The sequence below is a fragment of the Panthera tigris genome, chromosome A3, assembly GCF_018350195.1.
Source record: "Panthera tigris isolate Pti1 chromosome A3, P.tigris_Pti1_mat1.1, whole genome shotgun sequence".
Classification (NCBI taxonomy): Eukaryota; Metazoa; Chordata; class Mammalia; order Carnivora; family Felidae; genus Panthera; species Panthera tigris.
In genome coordinates this window covers 3860587-3877280 of record NC_056662.1, presented here as the reverse complement: position 1 = coordinate 3877280, position 16694 = coordinate 3860587, and positions in this window count along the sequence as shown.

Genomic DNA, 16694 nt, shown 5'->3' with positions numbered 1-16694 from the left:
AGGTCCCACAGTGACCGAGTAACTAAGGAAAATGACTTTCCAGTTGGTGACAATGTAAAATACCAAGTGCCCAGATAGATTTGACTTTCATTTTTTTCCCCCAATATGTGAAGTTTATTGTCAAATTGGTTTCCATACAACACCCAGTGCTCATCCCAAAAGGTGCCCTCCTCAATACCCATCCCCCACCCTCCCCTCCCTCCCACCCCCATCAACCCTCAGTTTGTTCTCAGTTTTTAAGAGTCTCTTATGCTTTGGCTCTCTCCCACTCTAACCTCCTTTTTTTATTTTTTCCTTCCCCTCCCCCATGGGTTTCTGTTAAGTTTCTCAGGATCCACATAAGAGTGAAAACATATGGTGTCTGTCTTTCTCTGTATGGCTTATTTCACTTGATTTGACTTTCAATTAACAGCACATGCTTATTTTTACTATCTGTATGCTCCAAATATGGAGCATGTATTTTACATGTCACATAGGGGCACCCTGTATTTTTATTTGCTCCGTGTGGTGGCTCTCCACAGGACCCTACTCAGAAGGGGGACCCCAGCCCAAGCGGGTAGCTCTCCGGGGTCCCAGCCCCCAGCACAGCCCTTGTGCTAAGTAGACACGTCCTCCCATCTGGGGACAGAAGTCAGGATGGAGGGAATGAAGGAGTGAATGAATGGGTATTCATTCATTTGGCTAAGCCCTCGGGGCAATGAAGTGTGGCTGGGAGGTTGATTCCCTCGCTCGAAAACCCAGGGTCTGCTCAGCAGGGCCGGGACGAGGGTGAGGTTTGCTGAGTCCCCAGGAGGCACCCAGTAGGCACTCACTCCTCAACCTCTGTGCCTGAGGTTTGCACCTCGCTGTTTCTGGCCCTGCTGGATAGATGCATTTATTTCCAGCTTTTGTTGAGGGGTGCAGCCTTGGGTTTCTGTGGAAAGAAACTTTGGGGAGAGGGGAAGGAGATTCTGGGCACTTCGAGAGTGGAGACCCTCCCCTCCCCCCAGCCTTCAGCACAGAACATCTGGTCGACGTCTTGATTTCGGCCTCCAGAGACCCTAAGAAGAGCCCACCTGGACTTCTGATCTCCAGAAACAGTAAAACAATAAGGTTGCATTGTTTGAAGCTGCTAGGTTTGTGGTGATTTGTTGCAGCGACCATTGAAAATGAATACGGGCTTCAAAACTCTCCAGCCAGGGAAGGTGTGTTTCTTGAAGGGCTCAGGAGAGTACACTGGGCCCAGTCAGATAATCCAGGATAACGCCCCTATTTTAAAGTCTAGAAGCTAAACACATCTGCAGAGTCCCTTCTGCCAAGTCACATAACGTTCACAGGTGCCAGAGGAGGGAATGGCTGTCTTTGGGGCCGTTGGGCTGACCGCAGACTCACAGCCCAGCACAGGAATCTTAGTGCACAGGGCCGTCGGTGACTGTCTCCATGCCTACGCGCCCACCATCACCCAGAGCGGCATACAGAACATTCCGGGGCCCCAGCAGCCTCCCTGTGCCCTCCCCCACTCCTCCACTCCCCCATCCCCAAAGGTACCCATTTTCTTTTTTTTTTTTTTTTTAATGTTTATTCATTTTTTTGAGAGAGAGACAGTGTGAGCAGGGGAGGGGCAGAGAGAGAGGGAGACACAGAATCAGAAGCAGGCTCCAGGCTCTGAGCTGTCAGCACAGAGCCTGATATGGGGCTCGAACTCCCGAACCACGAGATTATGACCTGAGCTGAAGTCGGGCGCTTCACCGACAGAGCCACCCAGGCGCCCCTAAAAGTACCCCTTTTCTGAACTGCATTCGCTGTTTCTCAGACTTTCTAAGAGGCATCATATACAGTATGTGTGTTTCTTTATCTCTGGTTTCTTCGCTTAACATTACGTCTGTGAGATGGCTTTGTTGTCGGTGCAACGTGATAATCCATCGCACGAACAAATCCTGGTCTCGGCAGGCTACAGTCGGGGGACACTGGGGTGGTTGTGGGTTCGGGGCTCTTGTGAAGGCTGCCGACATGCCATTCTCTGTCACAAAGAGCTCGAGGTGGCTTCTACGGACACGTTACACGAGCCGTACCGCATACGTGTGTGTGAACGGTGAATGGCCCAGCTGTTCGGAGAGCTTTTGTCTGATTGCTGGCATTCTAGTCTCTGTTTTGCTGGTCACTCACTGTGTGGCGTTGGGCTGTCGCATGGGTCTCTTGCCTCGGTTTCCTCTCTTTACACAGGATATTACCAGTCGCCACCTCAAGGTGTTCATAAGTCATAAGCGGATGATAAGTAATCATAAGTACATGATAAATATTGGCTGTAATTGTTATAAACACGGCAGCATAACAGAATTGAAACTCCAGGGAGAATTGAAAACAGGGAAGCAAAGCAAGAGTAAGGACATGGGGTGGGCCCACGAATGAGCCCTGTGCGTGGAATACCCACCCTGGGGTCCACACACGCCCAACAAGCGGGCAGGGAGACCACGCCACCAGCTCACGGCCTCAGGACCCAGGGAAGCTTGCTAGAGTCCAAGGTGGGGCGAGGTGAAGAAAAGTGGGCCCTCCGGAACCGTGGCCAAGCACAAAGAGTTGAAGGGAAATACGGTCTTTATTTTTATTTTAGTTCCAGTGTAATTAACATACAGCCTACAACATAGGGACTCAACAATCCTACACGTGAGTCCGTGCTCATCAGGGTTAAGTGCTTCTTCATCCCCATCACCTGTTTCCCCCCATGCTCCCACCCACCTCCCCTCTGGTGCCCACCAGTGTGTTCTCTCTATTGAAGAGTCTGGTTTTTTATTTGTCTTTTTTTTTTTCTTTGCTCATTTGTCTTGTTTCTTAAATTCCACATATGAGTGAAATCATGTGATATTTGTCTTTGAGTTATTTCACTTAGCGTAATACCCTCTAGATGCATCCATGTTGTTGCAAATGGTAGGATTTCATTATTTTTATGGCTGAGTAATTGTGTGTGTGTGTGTGTGTGTGTGTGTCCATTCATCTTTATCCATTCATCTATCAATGGACACTTGGGATTCTTCCACATCTTGGCTATTGTAAACAATGCTGCTGTAAACATCGGGGTGCATGTATCTTTTAGAATCAGTGTTTCATATTCTTTGGGTAAATGTGCAGTATCGGAATGGCCGGATCACATGACAGTTCTATCTTTAATATTTTCAGGACCCTCCATACTGTGTTCCGCAGCGGCCGCACCAGTCTGCATTCCCACCAACAGTGCACGAGGGTTCCTTTTTCTCCGCATCCTCACCGACACCTGTGGTTTCTCGGGTTTTGAGTTTCACCATTCTGACAGGTGTGAGGTGATCTCTCACGGTGGTTTTGATTTGCATTTCCCCGACTATGAGTGGTGTTGAGCATCTTTTCAATGTGTCTGTGGGCCATCCGGATGTCTCCTCTGGAGAAATGTCTGTTCGTGACTTCTGCCCATCTTTCAATTGGATTATTTGTTTTTTCCGACGTTGAGTTGTAGAAGTTCTTTACATACTTTGGATACTAACCCTTTATCAGAGATGTCATTTGCAGATATCTTCCCCCGTTCAGGGGGTTGTCTTTTCGTTTTGTCGATTGTTTCCTTTGCTGTGCAGAAGGTTTTTATTTTGATGAAGTCCCAACAGTTTGTTTTTGCTTTTGTTTCCTTTCCCTCAGGAGACATATCTAGAAAGATGTTGCTACAGCCGACATTAGAGAAATCACTATCTGCTCTCTCCTAGGATTTTTATGGTTTCACGTCTCACATTTAGCACCTTAATCCATTTTGAGTTTATTTTTGTGTGTGTTGTAAGAAAGGGGCCCAATTTCTTTCTTCTTCTGTGTGTTGCTATCCAGTGTTCCCAGCACCATTTCTTGAAGAGACTATCTCTCCCCATTGTATATTCTTGCGTCCTTTATCGGACACTGTCGGACCGCATAATCATGGGTTATCTCTGGGCTCTCTCTTCTGTTCCATCGACATTTTTGTGCCAGTACCATACTGTTTTGGTTACTGCAGCTTTGTAATACATCTTGCGATGTGGGATTATGATACCCCCAGTTTTGTCCTTCTTTTTCAAGCTTTCTTTGGCTCTTTGGGGTCTTTTGTGGTTCCATGCAAATTTTAGGATTATCTGTGCTAGTTCTGTGAAGAGTACTGTTGGTATTTTTCTAGGGAGTGTTTTAAATATTTTTATTTCTAAGGTTTTTTAAATGTTTATTTTTGAGAGAGAGAGAGAGGGTGTGAACAGGGGAGGGACAGAGAGAGAGGGAGACACAGAATCCAAAGGATGCTCCAGGCTCCAAGCTGTCAGCACAGAGCCCGATGTGGGGCTCGAACCCATGAACCGCGAGATCATGACCTGAGCTGAAGTCAGACACTTAACTGAGTCACCCAGCGCCCCTGATTTTTATTTTTAAACCAAAACGTACAAAGCTTGAAGGAGACTGGAAAATCACTTGCATTCCTAAGATAAAACAAGGAACCTCAGAAACCTCTAGCATTTGCTCACCAATCTTCACACTGGGGGGAAGTGGGCAATACCATGGGTTCCAAGATTCCCAAGGCCCCAAAGGAAAAAGCCCAAGAAGCGACACTCAGGCCACTTTTCTTGATTTTGACTAAAGCTGCTATTGTCTGATTACTGTGTCAGGCTGCACAGGCTGTATGGGTCCCTGCTATGTTTCTCTTACTGATTTGCCTCCCTTCTGACCCCCAGCCTATGTGGTGGCACCACGCCCCCCAGAGAGCCCCCCAGAGACGCTGGCTTGTGCTTTGCCTCTCCCTGCACTCCCGTGCCTGTCCCAGGGGTGGGGGTGGGGGGCGGCGGGGAACGATGCCGATGGGAAAGTGTCTCACTGCTGCGGGGGCAGCTCCAGGATGCCCACCCGCACGCATTGTACCCCCAGGGCCAGTATAGGCTACAGAGACAGAGAAGGGAGCTGGGAAGGAGAGGGGGGTCTGAGTAGGGGCTTCAGATACTGGTCCGTGTCCTGACAGGTGTTAGGGTCACGCTGGGGTCTGGAAAGCACTGGGCAAGTGCACTCCGGGAAAGGAACGCTGTGGAGGGCGTGTGTGTGTGTGTGTGCGCGTGTGTGTGCACGTGTATGTGTGTGCGTGTGAGTGTGGCGTGTCCACGAGGACTTAGCAGCAGTGGCTGGAAGGAGGGCTCGGCCCCAGCACTGTGATGGTGCTGTTGGCTGCCCAGGAGGCGAGCAGGAGCAGCCTTGGGATCTTGCATTAAGAGCCATCTCTTGGGGCCTCTGGCTCCTCTGTGAAGTCAGAGTGACAAACAGCCCCCTGCGGCGTTAGGAGGAGGGGGTGCGAGCCAGCGCCTGGCACATAAGAGGTACTCTCTAAATGGGAGCTAATTCTAATCAGACGGTCTTTGTCAGGTACGCGTGCACACTCTGCTTCTCTCAGAGAGAGCTCACGTGGCACGTGGGCCAGAGCAGCGGGCAGTGTGGCGTGGACGGGAGGGTGGAAGTGAACTCCAAGCTGGCCCAGGAGCAGGTCCAGCGGGGTGCATGGGCCATGTGTGGGGCTCCAAGACCCAGGGGTCCTGGCTCAGTGCATGGGTCTACGTGAAGACAAACCCGGGGCATCTTTTCACCTAAATGTTCGAAAATGAGAAACACGGTTAACTTTTATATTTAAAAAAATTTCACTGTATTAGAAAGCAAAAGATAAAATTCTCATGAGTTTTAATAGATAGACAAAGCACACGAACTCCGAGGACTGCAGGCACTGCCTCCTATCCCTGGGCGGCGACGGGCAGCACCCACAGCCCTGCAGGGCGCCCAGGGACCCTCCAGCCCCTGGGACAAAAGTAAAGCCTTTGCTCAGGTGTGGTCTATACGGTTTCTTTCTTATTGTAAATAATTCTGCTCTTAGCTCTCCTTTCCTCAGTCTGACCGGTTCGGGTACCATTTCTGGCTGTTTGTCCCTGTCGAGACCCTGCTCTGTTACAGAACCACACTTTCCAGAATACCGTGTCAGAGAATCAAGCAACCCCCGCGTGTACTCCCAGCCTAAACGTCGGGCTCCTGAGACCCATGCTCCAAGAGAATCTAGTTATGGCCCTTGAGGGAGCATGGCCCTCAGGTGGCCTTGTTTGGGGCAACTGGACACAGCAATTCCAGGCTTTGGGGGATTGAGATCCAGGTTGAGGGCAAAGGCTGATTTTTCATTGGAAACAGCCAGAGCTCTTAGCAGACCCCCCCCCCCCCGCCCCCGCCCTGCCCACGGAAAGGGTCCCTCTCGTCCTGTAAGTACCTTATGGGGACATTTTTGCCTTTGCTTCCTGTCAATCCTTCCTCTCCACTCACCCACACACCATTCAGATTACACCTGTTCTTACGCAGAATCTCTTCCCAGCTCTACCTTTTAGATTCTACACCATGGAAACCATCCATTTAAAGTATAGACTTCAGCAAATTTTAGCAGAGGTACACACGTGTGTGACCACAACATACAGATAATGAACATTTCCATCTCTTTCCCAACGTCCGCTCCTGCCCCCTTTTGTCACTATAGATAATTTTGCATTTTCTTCATTTCCACATAAATGAACTCGCACAGCCATTTCCGCGCCTGGCTTCTTTCATCGTGCAAATGTTTTTGAGAGCCATTCATGTTTTAAGTGTATCTGTAATTGGTTCTATTTGTTATTGCTGACTAGCATTCAATTGCATGGATGTGTAACTATCTATTCATCTGTGGAGGGACATTTGGGTTGTTTCCAAGTTTGGTCACCATGGATAAAGCTCCTGTGAGCATTCATATGCTTTCTGTTGACCTGGTGTTCATTTTTCTTAGGTGAACGCTTCCATTAGACCTCGTTTTTAAAATTAAAGATATACCAACTTTTTATTTATGGCCCATGTTTTTTTGTATCAGATCTAAGGTCTCTGCTAAGATGGTAAAGATTTTCTCCTTTGGCTTTTTTTTGTTTTTTTTTTTTTTTTTTAGACGCATGGTAATATTGACTTTTATATTTAGGTTTCTGATCGACTTTGAGTTCATTTTTGTATTTTTATTGTATTTTATTTGAGAGAGAGAGTGTGTGTGTGTGTGAGCTGGGGGGGAGGGGCAAAGAGCGAGGAAAAGAATGAATCCCAAATAGGCTCCATGCCCAGTGTAGAGCCTGACACGGGGTTCGATCTCACAACCCTGAGGTCATGACCTGAGCTGAGATCAAGAGTTAGATTCTTAACAGACTGAGCCACCCAGACACCCTCATTTTTGTATATATTATATGTTAACAGTATCAAGAATCCCCCCCATATGGATATTCAGTTTTTCCAGCACCACTCTGAAAATTCTCCTTTCTCATGGCAGATGCTTGGTACCTTACTGAGAATCACTTGATCATCCACGTGAGGATCCATTTTTGAACCCACTCGTCTATTCCATCGACCCATTTGTCTGTCATAAAGCAACGCCATACTGTCTTGATGACTGCTTTACCAAAAGCCGTAAGTCAGGCAGTATAAGCCCACCAGCTTTGTCTTTCTGTTTCCGAGTCATTTGGGCGATTCTAGGTCCTTCATATGTCCATGTGCACTTCACGGCCAGATTGTTAAATTTACAAAAAAAAGCCTGCTGAGAGTTTGATTGCGGTCGCCCTAAATCTACAGACTAACACCAAGTCTCCCAATCATGAATGTGATGTTTCTATTTGTTGTGGTCCTTTTTAGCTGCTCCCGGCAAGGTTTTGTAGTTGGCGATATATTGATCTTGAATCTATGTGGTTAAATTTGTCACTGTTTCATGTGTTGTGATGGTATTTTACAATTTCCTTTTCCAGTCGTTTACTAGTGTATGTAGAAACACAATTGGTCTTTATATTGATCAAAGCAATCCCTCTCCAGATTCTAGTCGACCTTCTTTTGTAAAAATTAGCAAAGATGATAAAATTCATTTATTAGTTACTACAACGAATATGAAACTTTTAAAAATAGAGCTTTTTTTGATTCCTTGGAATTTGCTAACATTCATTATCATGTTATCTTTGTGGAATGGTTTTCAATTGTGAATTCAGTTTCTGTAAATTTTTTTAAATGTTTGTTTATTTTTTTGGAGAGAGAGAGAGAGAGACAGAGCACGAGCAGGGTAGGGGCAGAGAGAGAGAGGGAGACACAGAATCGGAAGCAGGTTCCAGGCTCTGAGCTGTCAGCACAGAGCCCGACGAGGGGCTCAAACCCAACAGACTGTGAGATCATGACCTGAGCAGAAGTTGTACGCTTAACCGACTAAGCCACCCAGGCACCCCATAGTTTCTTGATTGATATAGACGTATTTAGTTTTCCTACTTCCTTTTAAATCTGTTTTGGAACTTTTTGTCCTTCAAGGAATTCATTCATTTCATCTAATTTATGAAATGTATCCACATAATGCTATTTAGTATCAATGGTGTGCCCTCTTTTTAACGCCTTTATTGAGTTATAATTCATATACAAAGAATGCACATATCTCATGTGTATAGTTTGATGAGTTTGGATATATACAAATACCCATGATGCCATCCTCCTAGCCAAGGTCATGGACACATCTATCCCCACAGTCAAGGTCGTGGACACATCCATCCCTACAGTCAAGGTCGTGGACACATCCTTCCCCACAGTCAAGATCATGGACACATCCCTCCCCACAGTCAAGGTCATGGACATATCCACCACCTTCCAGAGTTTCCTTGTGTCTCTTTGTTTTTTTGTGTTTTCCGTTTGTTGTTGTATGAGAACACTGAACATGAGATCTACCTTCCTAAGACATTTACAAGGCACTTCAAAACAAAAATGGTGCTTAAGTTAACTACTTTAAGCTACCTTCTCTAGCTTTGTACAAGGAATGGCTCAGCAGAGCCGGTGGTGAAATTTTTAGGAATTTTTTAAGCTGTTTGGTAACCATAGCCATTATTAAAAATAAAAAATTTCAGTCTTAAAATTAAATAAATGATATAACAAAACAAAGCAAATAATTACTCAAAAGCTCAAAAAAAACCCCTCAAAAATCACTTCCTAATTTTTAAACTCCATTTTGCTATTATCTGTGTCCTTGGGGTCATTTATACCCATTGTGTCTGAGCAACAGAAATACCGAGCGCTGGTCTGCGTCTCTTCCCAAACAGTCACCAGCAACGTCACGTCAGTACCTTAAAATCGTCTCTGATGGGAGTGTTTACACCACAGAAGTCAGTCCTTCTTATATTGTTTTGTTGATTATCTAGACTTAATAAAGTGATAGAACCAGGTTAATAACGCAAATTAACCTTGAATATGTCCCGTCTGTAGCTGTTCCATTGTGAAGGGCACAAAAACATCGAGGAAATATTCCTTCAGTATTTGAAAACGATTATCTAATTCAGCAAGGAAGGCACTCGCATCATTGTCAGATGACTGAGGTTTTGACACGTGCCTTTGTAATCTTACTTCTATCGTCCTAGTTAACATAAATGAAAATATCAACTCGCATTCAGGTCGGAACTGTAATTGTTTGTCAACGATGGGAGCCGAATTCTATGCCGACTCCCATATCAGTCAAGTGCTCATTCATAGCCTGCTAATGCGATTCTATTGTTGGCAATAGAATTTCAAAAGTTGACAATGGATTTTGCAAGAAATACAATGTCGGCTGAAGTTACAGCTGTGATGAATTTACAATAGAGCATTGTTAACTTAGGATTTGTGGGTTGTTCCCTACATACCCTTTATGTCAGTAAGCTTTGTAACAAACACAAACATGTGTGCCTATACCTGTGTGCCTATTTTGGTTTTCTGGAAAGCCAATCTTTAGGGGTTTGCTGGTGTGTAATTGCCCCTGCCCGCTCCAGAGCTGACAGGCACCCCATCCCCTTACGATGGCCCTAGACTGTGCAGAGACAGCTCTGAGGTCCGTGGGATCTGTAGAGGCTTGAGCAGCTACCTGTGTTTCTCGGACCTGTGTTTGAATTTGTTTCTCAAATTCAAAGGATTAGGAAGTGCACACCTTGGGGGGCCCTTACTCAGTCAACTCCCCCCCCGCCCCCCCCCCCCCCCCGAAAATGCCCCAGTCTTGGGCAAACCATTTTGGTTGGTCATCTGTTAGGGTCCCATCCCTCCCTTGCCCCTGGCCAGCATCGTTATTGCATTACAGACTTCTTCCCCATGGGCCTGGACTCCAGGGCGGTCGATTTACCACCCAAACCTGGGTGATGCCTGTGTCCTTCCGCCCCAATATGGCCCGAAAGATTCATTTCAACCCAGTCGTGTGACCTTCTGAAAATTAATTAACCTTTTTGGACGATAATGGCTTCTATCGAATGAGAGTAATAAACCTTCATCTTTCCCATTGGTGTGGGATGGAGTGGGAGAGGTGTGTGAAACCCCTCACGAGGGGCCTGAAGGGCCCTCGATGGCGGGAGCTAGAGTTTTAATCAAATCCCCATTGTTAGGGGTTTATTCACACACTCCTTTCCTTTCAAAGAGGGCCCCTTGGGCTCACAATGGCTCATAAACTAGAGCGGCAGAACCAAGCCTATGGTTGGGAGCAGGGGAAAGAGGGACTGCCCGGGGAATGAGCACAGGGCCAGGATGGCCGATGGGCCCAGGGTGGGTGCCCAGGCTGTGCCCAGGGGCACGGGCTCATGCTGGGCTAACTCCCAGGGGACCCCATCAGTGTGTTGGGGGTTATGTAAGGCTGCAGGACAAAGCCAGGACATCTTTTCATTAGGAGTTTGATGTGGTGGTCTTGATTTCAGCTCAGGTCGTGATGCCAGTGTTGTGGGATCGAGCCCCGTGTAGGGCTCCATGCTGAGCCTAGAGCCTACTTGAGATTCTCTCTCTCTCTGCCCCTCTCTTCCCCCTCATGCTCTCTCTCTCTAAAAAAAATTTTTTGAGGGGTTCAGTTGGTGAAAAAACTGATTTCGGCTCACGTCCTGATCTCAAGGTTTGTGGGTTCGAGCCCCGCATTGGGCTCTGTGCTGACAGCTTAGAGCCTGGAGCCTGCTTCAGATTCTGTGTCTACCTCCCTCTCTCTGTTCCTCCCCCGCTCACACTCTGTCTCTTTCTCTGCCTCTCAGAAATAAACATTAAAAACGTTAAAAAGAATTTGATGTGGAAAAAGTATATTTATATTGAAAAATGCAACCTTGTGGACATGACACAAGGCGAAGTGAGCCAGCCACAGACACCGTAGGGTCCTACTTGCAGAAGGTCCAGAGTCGTCGCATTCACAGAAATGGAAAGTAGTTGGTGGTTGTCAAGGACTCGTGACCTTACAAGAAGAGGAAAAGAGACACGGGCACCCAGGGAGAAGGCCGCGTGACCACAGAGACAGGGGTGAGGCAGCTGTAAGCCACCGAGTGCAGGCCACCTCCAGGAGGGGGGGAAGCGGCAAGGACAGGTCCAACCCACGGTCTCAGAAGGAGCGCAGCTCAGCCGTCACCTTGGTTTCGGATTTCTGGCCTCCGGACGACCGGACCACACGTTCCTGGTGCGTTAAGCCGCCCAGGTCGTGGACCTTTCGATGCGCAGGAAACACAGACCTGAATCTTGGGGCTGGGACCCAGGTACTGGAGTTTAAAAGCCCTCCCTGCCCCCTTTCACGATTCCAACACGAGGCCAGGGCTAAGAGACGCTGCCCAGGGGAGACCCCAGGACATCAGTGTGAGAGAGGAAAGTGTCCACCTGGTGACACTTCCGTGTTCTTTTCTTTAAATGTTTATTTTGAGACTGAGCGAGCAAGCGAGCTGGGGAAAGGGCGGAGAGAGAGAATCCCAAGCAGGCTCCGCACGGTCAGCACAGAGCCCAACGCGGGGCTTGAGCTCAGGAACTGTGAGATCGTGGCCAGAGTCGAAACCAAGAGTCGGAGGCTTAACCGACTGAGCCCCCCGGGCGCCCCTGTCATTGTTATTTTCTCTGGTTCTCTTTGTCCTCTCTGCTCTCACCAGCTAGGGTAACAACCACCCAGTCTGCCCGGGACTGGAGCTTCCTGGTACATGACTTCCCCTGCAAAAGGCAGGAAAGCCCTAGGCACATGGGCATGAGCTGGGCACCCGTCCTGTGCTCCCGCCCCTGTAGCGTCTCCACCAGGCTGTAGATGGGGGTGACCGGCTGCCTGGTCTGTACCGGACCCCTAGTTTTGGCCTGAAAGTCCCTGCGAGCCTGGAGTGCCGGTCACCCTCGCTGCAAGGCCTGTGAGGTACATGGTTTTGTACATGACCTAGGGCTGCCCGCCGGCCCCAGGTTGTCAGCCCCGGCTGCACCTGACGGTCACCAGGAAGAGTCTGGAAACCCTGGTGCTTTGGCCACACATCCAGAGAGTCTGATGTAACCACTCCTGGGAAGAGCCAGGGCTGCTTATTCAGACTTTTATTCTTCTTGTGTCAGTTTTAATAACCTGGCTTAAAAAAAAATTGTCCATTATCGGAACGTTCAAGCTTCTGGGCACCAATTTCCTCATCATATTCTCTTATCTGTGCAGTGTCTATGGCCACAGCGTTCTCTTTTCGCTCCTGACGTGGGCTGCTGGCGGTCTCGGGCTCTTGCCCCCTGACTCGCGTCCTGATGCTTTGTTTTGTTGTGACTCGGTGACTCAACGGGTTTTCCCCTCTCTGCTTTTCACCGCTGGTAGCTCCAGGGATATGTTCGAGGGTTGATGATGTAAACTTTCGGGGCACGTGACCATAGAATACGGGCCATAATTTCTCCCTGAGACTCTTGTCTTGAGGATGTGACGCCGTGAACGGGATCGCCCAGCACGGTGCCCGGAAGACCTTCCATAAAGGTAAGACGTCGCTGCTTGAAGCTGGCTGGAGATGGGGCACAGAGAAATGCAGAATATAGCAACAAGACAGAAATTAGGCACAGACGGCAAAGAAAATCAGAAATGAGGCAAAGGGGGAAAAATGGAGAGTACTGTCGACTGAAACCAGGAACGAGAACTGTCTACCGGCTAGGAGGGACTGCTGACTTATTTCTAAACTCATTCTTGTCAGCCTGGGCTTGGTCCCACAAGGAGCCCGGGGCTGCATGCCAAGGACCGGGGAAGGTGTGAATGATGTGACGCGTGTGAGAGCCTAAGACTCACTGACGATGATACGCAGAGCCCATTCGGTGCAGGCAGGATCCCATGTATGTTATGTGGACTATGGCTTTTCATCCTAACCGTCCTGCTATTTGCAATGTGGGTAGACTGAGGCACAATAAGCTCCCTCTCTCATGGCTTTCAAAGTAGAACACGTGGAAAGCACTCAGGGGAGCCGAGCCCCTGAGGCACATCTCCTAGATCAGAGTTCTTCATGCCTTGGTTGCACGGGGAACTTTATTTTGTGTGAAGTCTTTGATCAAACAAACAAATTTTCCATGTACACGAAAGCAGTTGTGTTGTGCCTGGAACACAGACTTTGAATGCATTTCGAAGAAATCACTAAAACGCGTGACTTGGTTTCTTCCCGTGTCGGGCCCCCATCCAGACCTCCGAGAGGGAACCTCCGGGTTTTCACGTAATGGCGGCTCCTGGGTCAGTCAAACCACCACTATGAGGCATTTGACTGTGTCCTCTCTCCGACCCGAGGGGGGTTCAGGAGCCCAAAGCGGAGGTAAATTCGAAAGCTGGGGCGAACAAGAAAGTCGGCCGCAGATGGACGGCAGGGGGTGGACTGAGCGTCCCTCCCCTTACTGTCCAGACCTGCCCAAGGCAGGTGGCCGCGTGCTGGGTTCTGAGCCTGTGGGTCACTTGGCCTCCAGGGGGCTGACAGAAAGCCTGAGGACAGACCTGGTACGTCTTTTAACTTGCAACTTGCAAGGTATTTTTGTAAATGCCACCATTTTATACCCAAAGAAACATGCCCATATTAGGCAGTAAACACGAAATTTCCATTAATTGTAAAGCTCAAGGGGGGAAATGAAGAAAATTGAACGCGTTCATGCCCTCACCCCGTAACTCGGCAGGGGAGGTGGTGAGTTCTATTTGTTCGACTCAGGAGGGTTTTGATGGGAAAATCTGTGACACTTCCTGCGATCTCTGGAGTAGCCTTTTCACTCATCACCTCCACGGCACAGGGTGCCCCCGGGGGCAGAGCAGTGACAGCTGACTGTTCTGGATGCTTTTGGATATTAGAATTGTTGCTTGTTTTCTTCTTCTTCTTTTAATGTTTATTTTTGAGAGACAGAGACAGAGCGTGAGCAGGGGAGGGGCAGAGAGAGAGGGAGACGCAGAATCGGAAGCAGGATCCAGGCTCCGAGCTGTCAGCACAGAGCCCGATGCGGGGCTCGAACCCATGAACCATGAGATCATGACCTGAGCTGATGTCGGACGCTTAACCAACTGAGCCACCCGAGTGCCCCCACTTTCTTATTTTAGAGAAAGAGAGAGAACAAGCATGAGCCGGGAAGGGGCAGAGAAAGAGGGAGACACAGAATCTGAAACAGGCTCCAGGCTCCGAGCTGTCAGCACAGAGCCCAAGGTGGGCCTTGAACCCACGAACCGTGAGATCATGACCTGAGCCGAAGTCGGACGCTCAACCTTGACTGAGCCACCCAGGTGCCCCTCACTTGTTTTCAAGTCAGGTTGGGGCCTCTGCCTGCTTCCTGCCTCCCTCTGATGCTTCTGTGGGTCCTGGTTTCCTGGTGGGGGCCACCTCCCTACCAGAGTCCTGAAGCCTGACTGCGTGTCCCCCTCCCGTGGGATGGACCTGAGGACGTGCTCAGCGACTCAAGTGGACAGAGGGGCCCAGGCATGGCTGTTTCACAGTCTCCGGCAGTCGTAACAACGCACAGCCCTTGTCCAGAGCATGTGCGGGAGCTGCTGGCACACCCTTCCTCCTGGACCAGACGCCCAGCACTGTCCTTCCCGCTGAGCCCAGAAGGAAGCCCCTTGCCGTCCACACGGTGCCCCGGCCGCCAGCCGTCCCCATTCCCCCCGTCGCCACCTCAGCAGCTGAACCGGCTGCCCGTCCAGACGGGGTCGTCCACGAAGGGCAGGACGGGGACCATTTCTGAGGTCCAAGGGCAGGGCCGTCTCCGCTTCCCGCTTTCCCTCTCACATCCGCCCCTTCCTCTGGCCGCCTCCGGCCCAGCCCTGGTCACTGGACACCCGGCCCCGAACGTTGCCTCTGAATGACAACACGTTCTCTGCCTCCCTTGCAGACCCGCACGTTCACACGTGGGCCTCTCCTCCGCCTGGGCCCCGGCCTCGGGGTGGGGATGTCTCAGCCAATGGGCCAACCAGCCGTCCAGCTAACAGGCCTGGTGACCGCATTGTCCGGCTCGTGGCCCCATCCTGGACTCCTGTCATTCCTGCCTTAACTAACGGGCGGGCGCTCTGTCCCCACCCCACCTTCTCCTCGGTGCGTCTCACACGGAGGCAGGTGCTACACTAGGGCCCACCCGCTGATCCAGGGTAACCTCCCCATCTAAGATCCTCAATTTCGCCGTATCTGCACAGATGCCTTGTCCACGTAAGGCTGCCCTCGCAGGCTCCCGGCATGAGGACACGGGCACGTTTGGAGGGGACGTTATTCAGCCGATCACACAAATGTTAACGGATTTAATCCACACAAACACACCGAGTGATAAACTATCAATAGCCCCATTTTGCAGATAGAATAACAGAGGCATAGAAAGATCAGGTGACCCAGTCAGGCCAGGCCACTGGCCCCAGAAGCCATGTCCTCGCCTGGCACCTGCCCCAGGGGAAGCCCACGGAGAGGCACCTGTATACTTCAAGCCCAAGAAACTTCACTTCCGAGTGAAAATCATCCTTAAAACCTTCAGGACAGATCTGAAGACCCCAGTGCTAAAAACCTCCACTTAAGAATATGACTTACTCAGGACACCTGGGGGGCTCAATCGGTTAAGCACCCTACTTTTGTTTTGGGCTCAGGTCATGACCTCGTGGTTCATGAGTTCAAGCCCCGAGTCAGGTTCTGCACTGACAATATGGAGCCTGCTTGGGGTTTTCGCTCTCTCCCTCTCTGGCCCTCCCCGACTCATGCTGTCTCTGTTGTCTCTCTCAAAATAAATAAATAAACTTAAAAAAAAAAAAAAAAGAATACAGCGTACTAGGTTGTGAAAATGCATTCCTAGTGGATTTTTCAGGGTAATTTTGTTTTTATACTTGGAAAGAGAATTTACTTTGGGGGGGTTAATTACTTTTTTAATCTAATTTATTGTCAAGTTAGCTAACACACAGCATATACAGTGTGCCCTTGGTTTCAGGAGTAGATTGCCGTAATTCATGGCTTACCTACAACACCCAGTGCTCATCCCAGCAAGTGCCCTCCTCAGTGCCCATCCCCCATTTCCCCCTCTCCCCCTTCCCCCCCATCAACCCTCCATTTGTTCTCTGTATTTAAGAGTCTCTTACGGTTTGCCTCCCTCCCTCTCTGTTTGAAACTATTTTTTCCCCTTCCCTTCCCCCATGGTCTTCTGTCAAGTTTCTCAAGTTCCACATATGAGTGAGAACATACGATATCTGTCTTTCTCCGCCTGGCTTATTTCACTCAGCATAATACCCTCCAGTTCCATCCACGTTGCTACAGATGGCATGATTTCATTCTTTCCCATTGCCAAGTAGTATTCCATTGTGTATATAAACCACATCTTCTTTATCCATTCGTCAGTTGATGGACATGTGGGCTCTTTCCATGATTTGGCTATTGTTGAAAGCACATATCCCTGATGGGAAGTTGTTTTTACTATGCGATGTGCTGGGACTTTCCCTCCGGGATACTTTGCACACTGCCGTGGGT